Source organism: Musca domestica, unplaced genomic scaffold (genome assembly GCF_030504385.1).
Source record: "Musca domestica strain aabys unplaced genomic scaffold, Musca_domestica.polishedcontigs.V.1.1 30, whole genome shotgun sequence".
In the NCBI taxonomy this organism is placed as follows: Eukaryota; Metazoa; Arthropoda; class Insecta; order Diptera; family Muscidae; genus Musca; species Musca domestica.
The window spans coordinates 7,497,437-7,504,497 of NW_026712300.1; the positions used below are offsets into that span (position 1 = coordinate 7,497,437).

Genomic DNA, 7,061 nt, shown 5'->3' on the forward strand with positions numbered 1-7,061 from the left:
TATATATATATATATTTACATATATACTAGCTGAAGCCGGTCCGCTCCGCTTTTGATTATATATGCATTCAACATTTTATTTACGAATATTTATGGTTATGGTACCTTGATGGGATAAATATAAACAAGTTAAAAAACACTAAATTCGGCCGGGTCGACCTTTCAATACCCTCCACCATTTGGAACGAATTTGGAAATTTTCAATAAATAAAATCCCTAAAAATTCATTTAAATTTTTAAAAATACCGAAAAGAGCCGTTATATTGGGGTCTATACGACATGGACCTACATAGGCATTTTTGCCATAAGTCATTACCATATTAAACGGTGAATAATGTAGCTAAAATTATTAAAATATCGTATATAGGGAGGTACCGTTATATCGGAGCTGTGCGAAGACCTGGACCTGCATAGAAAATTTGCTCTCACTGGCTGTACAATCCAATTCGAACTTCAAATACGACATCCCACACAATTTCAATGGGTATTGTACCTAAACTCGTTAACATACCGAATATAGGGAGGTACTGATATATGGGGCCATCAAAATAACGTATATAGGGAGTTATCGTTATATCGGGGCTGTGCGAAGACCTAGATCTACATAGACAATTTGTTGTCACAGACTGTAGCATCCAATTCGAACTTTAAATACGACATCACAAAAAATTTCGGTGGGTATTGTACACAAACTTGTCAACATATCGAATATAGGGACGTACTGATATATGGGGCCTATACGAAGACCTTGACCTGCATAGACAATTTTCTGTCTTAGGCGGTAGTATCCATTACGAACTTCAAGTACTAAATTTCAAATAATTCCGGTTAATAATGTCGCTAAAATCATCAAAATACCGAATATCGGGAGGCACCGTTGTATGGGGGCTATACGGAGACGTGAACCTGCAACGACCATTTCTATCTTAGGATGTAGTATCGATTACGAACTTTAATTACCAAATATCGGGTGGTGCCGTTATATGAGGGCTAGCTGAAGCCGTGATCCTGAATAGACAATTTTTTTCTTAGGCTGCAGTATCCATTACGAACTTCAAGTACTAAATTTTAAACAACTCCGATGAATAAAGTCGCTAAAACCATCAAAATACCGAATACAGGGAGGTACCATTATATGGGGGCTTTACCAAAACGTGGACCTTCATGGCCCATTTAAAATACCAAAAGTCCTGCAACATAATTTACATTTGAGTAAAATGTTATCAACCTACTTCATTTCGCTCGGAAGTTAGAGTTATTTCCACTGACGGACACGCATCGCTAAGTCGACATAGAATTTTATCCTGATCAAGAATATGTATACTTTGTGGGGCTTATGTATATATCGAGGTGTTACAAACGGAATGTCAAACTTAATATACCCTCCATACCATGGTGTAGAGTATAAAAATCCTAAAACAAAACTTGGGAGAAAATATTGAGTTTTAATCAGGTATGCAGTACATTAATAGAATATTTGATGGCATAACATAAAACTTTCAATTTCAATCAAAGCAAGTTTGCGGAAACACATTTTGAAAATTCGTATTAAACAGGAGAAAATTACATACCATTTTAATAATATGAAAGGGCTATGCAGAGGTATTGTATATATATTTATTTATATTACACAAAAAGTTCTCTGAAATTCCGAAAATCTGTTCCAAAAAGGGTCAAAAAGTACAAAGAAAAATTAAACATGTTACTATCCTCCAAAATCTATTAAAAAATGTGTAAAGCTTCGAAACATGTCAATCCCAATCAAATCGATCAAAATTTGGTATGCAGAGTTGTCTCAATATTTTTGAGTTTCAAATGTATGTATTTTAGATATAATAAAGCTAATTTTGTTTTTATTAATTGTTCGCGGAGAAATAAAAACACACAACCGGCCGGTTATAATGTATTTTCAAATCTGATTTTATTAAAGAATATTTCTTACTTAAGTGCTACCTAAACTATTCTGGCTTAACCTAATCGCAGACACACAATCTTTCTTATCTATTCTAAGGGCACGCTAGGAGGGATCTTGTGTTCCAACACTTAAGTGCATGCTACCTACTGAGCGCATATCTATCTGTATGTGTGGACTTTATTGATCCTTTATTATCAGTGCACACAAATAGATTTTATGGCCGCTTGGAATTTCTAATCGTTAAAAATAGATTACCATCTGCGCTGCCGCAGAGCTACAAGGCCGCTGAATTGCTTACATATGGTTTCTTTTTCTAATATTATTATGTTTAGACCGTTCAAAAATTAAGTCAAACGATCACAAGCGAATGTTTCTTAACCTTTTATCTATGTTCTCTGAACATTCTCCCGGGCGTCAAAATGCATGTTAAACATTTACCGGCCGTGGGAATTGTATTGCAGCTATTCTTCTGATTATCATTATTTTTCTTATTAATAAAATTATAGGTATTACTATAACCATAGATACTAAAATTAACGATGTATGCCCCGACATGTGGTGGAAATTCAGTCCTCTTAACTCAACGTTTTCGTTTCTTAATTTGTCCACACACTCCTTCAATTGATTGATTTCTTTATCATGATTAATCAGCAGATCTCCGATAGGTTTGATAGTTTCCTTATCAGCCTCGTTTACGTCCTTCAAAAGAAAGGAATGAAATTGTGATGTTACCTCATTCCGTACTCTATGAGCAGCTACCAACCTCACTTGACCGATTCTCGCTGTACAATCCGCCTCCAACGAGAAAATCCCTTGCTGCGGAAGTTCCATTATCGTTTATTGCTTATGGGAACATTTCAGATGTGCAGTGTTATTTGAGAACGTCTTGAACAACCAATTTCCTTGCATTTGTAGTGGCATCCAATAAGGCATTCGTTCAGTTTCATCGTAAGCGCAGTTTATATTTATGTGAGGTCTAAAGGGCGCCAATTCGCATTGATTCGTTGACGCATCTCTCCAAGGAAAATTGCCTTCACACATGATTTCTTTACCCAGAGTTTCTTTGCACTCGTTCAGCATAGCCTGTGTCAAGAAATGAAAAGAATCGAGCTCAAAATTATAAACAATGTATGGTGCTTTAACCCGAGCTATCATCACCGTACCACCCTCTTTAAACGGTATGGGAATAACCCTGTAGAACTGGGATGATTGTCGATTGAATAGTGGTATTTTTATATCTATTACCAGCTGCGACCCCACAACTGTTCCATGACCCGTCATCAAATTTAGCACCTCTTTTAATTCCATTCCTGTGTGTTTACCAGGAAGTACATATTTTTCGGGTAGAGCATCCCGGTGGCATCATTCATGGTGGCGGTTATATACTCAATCTTCTTTTTTATCTCCGAGAAATGTGAATTGACTTCCTCGGTTGATCTTTTAAGGATATTGACAGTAGCATCAACTATGGACGTCTGCTTCTTTGCCAGTTCCTTTAATTCCTTTTGGTCGGCTAATAAATTCTCAATGTTATTCTCCATTGCTACTCGGTCATCATCGTCCATCACACCAAACGCCCAGTGTTGGAACGAACCCACAAATTTTAATGGAGTTCCTCTTTTCTGCCGCTTGTCTCCAAATCATTGGTGGTTGCTCCTTTACTCTTGGCCTACATCTTGTCATATTCATATATGCTGTTTCCGCCTGTGTGTTATCCTTATGCGTTACCTCTTCTTCTTTATCTTGATGTTCCAAAGGACATAACTTATTGACCGGCCTCTTCAACACACCATTTTGCGTTTTAAGGGTCACCACTCTTACTACTCCATCTTTTCCCGTATGGACTTCAATCACTCTCGCCAGAGGCCAATGCGCCGGGTGGGTCTCTTCGTATTACCACTTGGCCAATTTCTATATTTTTATCTCGCCTTTTCCGCTTCATACGGGCCTGTAGCGTATTTAAATATTCCTCCTTCTATTTTCTCCAAAAATGGTCTTTTATCCTTTGCAGCAGTTTCCACCTATTTGCGCATACTAGGCTTCCTTCTTCTATCCTTGCTGGTGCCTCTAATAAAGGGCGCCCAATAAGGAAATGGCCTGGTGTCAACGTGTCTATACAATCCGCACCACTGGCAAGCTCATGTAATGGCCTCGAATTCAAAACAGACTCAATCTGGGCTAGTACCGTGCTGAGCTCCTCATATGTCAGCTTCGTATCTCCCATTATACGTTTCAGATGGTACTTCATGGATTTTACAGCGCCTTCCCATATTCCTCCAATGTGAGGAGCTGCCGGCGGGATAAAATGCCAGTTTATTTTTTGATTCTTCTTTTAGTTTATTTTGCCCCTTAGGTCTTTTTTTTTTGATATTTTGCCCCTTAGGTCTTTTTTTATTTTGCCCCTTAGGTCTTTTTTTTAATATTGTGCCCCTTAGGTCTTTTTTTGATATTTTGCCCCTTAGGTCTTTTTATTTTGCCGCTTAGGTCTTTTTTTAAAATTGTGCCCCTTAGGTCTTTTTTGATATTTTGCCCCTTAGGTCTTTTTTATTTTGCCCCTTAGGTCTTTTTTTTTAAATTGTGCCCCTTAGGTCTTTTTTTGATATTTTGCCCCTTAGGTCTTTTTTTAAAATTGTGCCCCTTAGGTCTTTTTTTTTTTTTTGTATTTTGCCCCTTAGGTCTTTTTTATAAATAGTCCCTTTGGCTATTTTAAAATGCCCTATGGTCTTACATTTAAAATGCCTCAACGGACTTGTTTGTAGCAATTCTCCTCTTTTTTAAAGAAGAGCTACTTTTTTGGTTTTTCTGAGTTTCTTACCACTGGTGGGGGATCAAACCAATTTTATTTTAGGTCGCCGATTCTTCATTTTTCGAAGGACCAATGTTAGCGGAGAAATAAAAACACCGGCCGGTTATAATGTATTTTCAAATCTGATTTTATTAAAGAATATTCCTTACTTAAGTGCTACCTAAACTATTCTGGCTTAACCTAATCGCAGACACACAATCTTTCTTATCTATTCTAAGGGCACGCTAGGAGGGATCTTGTGTTCCAAAACTTAAGTGCATGCTACATACTGAGCGCATATCTATCTGTATGTGTGGACTTTATTGATCCTTTATTATCAGTGCACACAAATAGATTTTATGGCCGCTTGGAATTTCTAATCGTTAAAAATAGATTACCATCTGCGCTGCCGCAGAGCTACAAGGCCGCTGAAATGCTTACATATGGTTTCTTTTTCTAATATTATTATGTTTAGACCGTTCAAAAATTAAGTCAAACGATCACAAGCGAATGTTTCTTAACCTTTTATCTATGTTCTCTGAACATTAATTATATTGGGATTTAAATGAATGCTTTCTATATTTACACCTCTGTTTAGTGATATATTTTCTACACCCATTATATTTCTTATATGGCGCAATGTTCATATTTTCTTACGACTCCTCGATTGTTTCCACTGATCTCAACAAGTGTTTGCATTCTTGTACGGCATCCCGAAGGTATTTTGGTTTTGCAAAATCGATGGGCTTTTTCCCATAACTGTGGATTTAACTGCTGTTGACGAGATAGAAGAGGACCTGACTAAAACTTTAGTTAATAACCTAAAAATTTCATATAATTTAAATAGGGGGCCGAACTTTGAATACGCTTCATCATTTGGAACGAATTTGGAAATTAAAAACAAGTTCGGCCGGGCCGAACTTTGAATATACTCCACCATTTGAAACGAATTTGGAAATTTTCAGAAAATAAAATCATTAAAACATTCTGTTAAAATTTTAAAAATACCAACAATATCAAATATAGCTGTTATATTGAGGTGTATACGATGTGGGCCTACATAGACATTGTTTGTCATAAGCCATTACCATATTCAAATTCGAAACTTGAAATAAACGGTGAATAATGTTGCTAAAATCATCATAATCTCGTATATAGGGAGTACCGTTATATCGGAGCTATGCGAAGACCTGGACCTGCATAGACAATTTTCCGTCACAGGCTGTAATCCATTTCGAACTTCAAATACTACACCTCAAACAATTTCGGTGAGTATTGCACCTAAAATCGTCAAAATACCGAATATAGGGATGTACTGATATATGGGGCCTATACGAAGACCTGAACCAGCATAGACTATTTTCTGTCTTAGGGTGTAGTATCCAATTCGAATTTCAAATACCAAATTTGAAACAATTCCTGTAAATAATGTCGCTAAAATATATGGGGGCTATATGAAAACGTGGACAAACATGGCCCATTTACGAACTTAACCTGCATACTGGAAAACTAAACATGTGTGCAAAATGTTAACCATCTATCTCAATTCATTCCAAAGATAGCGTGATTACAACAGACAGACGGACAGACGGACATGGCTAAATCGTCTTAGAATTTTACGCTGATCAAGAATATATATACTTTGTTGGGTCTGACATGAGTATTTCGAAGAGTTACAAACGGAATGACAAAGTTAATATACCCTCCATAGTATGGTGGAGGGTATAAAAATGTGACAAAATGGATATGGTCGATGCATGTTTTGGCATAGTCCCCATATAACGTACCTCCCAAATAAGGGTTATTTGTCCAATTCTTGTCACATGTCTACACCAGATTGTAATGTTATTTTACATTTTACGTTCTAAGGAGCTAAAAAATAATCTTACTGAAAATTATTTGGAACAGCCCGCCATTAGGTAGAGTCCCCTGTAAGGTACCTCCAAAAATAGAAGTTTTTTTTATATAAATCAAGTCGAAATTTCAAATGTAAAAAAAAATAAAGTAACAATTTAATGTAAAATTAAATCAAAGTTAAATTTTGCACAAATAATTAGTTTGACTTAAGGACGAATGTGATTGAAATTGGATATAACCGGTCAAAATTTAGGTATAGCTCCCATTATATTCATTCAGTTTGTCTTATATTGTGCACCAAACTTGTAATAACTGCCCAAATAGTATAGAATATACGTACGACCAGATTGGACCTGAAAATAAGTTTGCCAAATTTGATCGAAATCGGTTCAGACACATATATAGCTCCCATATATATTGTTCATCCGATTTGTTATTTTTGTCCTCCACAGCCGTAATATGCACTCTGTAACAACGATATTTGGGGAAATATATCAAATATAA

At 36.3% G+C, this 7,061-nt stretch overlaps 1 long non-coding RNA gene across 1 annotated transcript; it reads right to left on the reverse strand.

The window, feature by feature from the left end:
• Positions 1-1,904: 1,904 nt before the first annotated feature.
• Positions 1,905-4,529, reverse strand: LOC131803489 (uncharacterized). Its single transcript, XR_009342613.1, has 2 exons — positions 2,679-4,529; positions 1,905-2,614 (listed from the first exon to the last, which is right to left on the reverse strand). It is a non-coding gene; the product is annotated as an uncharacterized LOC131803489 (long non-coding RNA).
• Positions 4,530-7,061: the final 2,532 nt, after the last annotated feature.